This window comes from Calidris pugnax, unplaced genomic scaffold (genome assembly GCF_001431845.1).
Source record: "Calidris pugnax isolate Ruff unplaced genomic scaffold, ASM143184v1 scaffold307, whole genome shotgun sequence".
NCBI lineage: Eukaryota > Metazoa > Chordata > Aves > Charadriiformes > Scolopacidae > Calidris > Calidris pugnax.
Genome location: NW_015091040.1, coordinates 63,832 through 65,006, shown reverse-complemented (window position 1 = coordinate 65,006; position 1,175 = coordinate 63,832).

Here is a 1,175-nt window from a genome sequence, read left to right as displayed (position 1 = left end):
GCCGGGGACAGACACCACCAGTCACTCCCAGTAAGTCCCAGTAGGTCCCAGTCAGCACCCCCACCCAGCCCAATCCCCCCCAACACAAAGCAGTCCAAGACCAGCGTTTGCCACCTCCAGCCTCTCCTGAGCCGGAGCTGGAGGGGACACCCCAGGGGGACAGTGGGTGCCCCAGGACCCCACGGCTCTCCCAGCCCCCCCCCCGTGGCCACCACCCAAGAGGGCCGGGGGCCACCCCTCCCAAGCCTGTGGTCGCCAGGAGGGACGGCGGCGCTGGGGAAAGCTGAGTTTTTTGGGAGGGGGGCTGCACCCCAAGGTGCCCCATCAGACCCCGCTGGGCCCCAGCACGTCCCCGTCCTGTCCCCACGGGACACGAGACCAAACCCCGGCACCGCTGGGGGCCCGGGAGTCCCCAGGGGGTCAGCGGGGGCGTTTTGGGGCACTTTAAGGTGTTTTAAACACTGTAATGCCCTGTTGGGGTGGCCGGCGCAGAAGGCAGCGCTGCCCCTGCTCCCCCCGGGGCCATCTCGGTGGCCACCTCTGGCCACACTCCAGCAGGTCCCAGTCCTTCTGGTGGCCCCGGGGACAGCACTTGAGGGGGGGTCTCCCCAGAGCGGAGCAGAGGGACAGAATCCCCCCCCCCAACCCTGCTGGGGACACAGCCCAGGACACGGGGGGCTTGCCAGGCTGCCGGCCCATGGCTAGTTTTCCCCCCTCCTCACCCTCCCCAGCCCCCCAAGCCCTTCTCTCCATCCCTCCACCCCCAGCCTGGGCTGGGATGGGGGGGGGGCTGCTCCCCCTCAGGGGCAGGACCCTGCCCTTGGCCTGGTTGAACCCCATGGTCCCTCACCCCCCCCCAAGACCCCCCCTCCTGGCACAAGAAGACGGCGGAGCCACGCTGGGGGGGGATAAGGCTTTAATGAGGAAAGAGACGCATCCACAGCCCCTTCAGGGGGGGGCACAGTCCACCCCAAGGAGCCAGATCCCACCCGAGGGTCCCGTTTAACCCCCACCAGCCCCGGGACACACGGCGAGGTCTCCAATGGAAAGTCCATCACGGAATCACCAAACCTGACCCCCCCTCCTGCTTACAGGGGGCCAGCAGCCCCCCCAAATCCATGGCCACAACTTCAGCCAACAGCCCCCCCAAACCTGTTCCCAGGGGGGCCACGGGG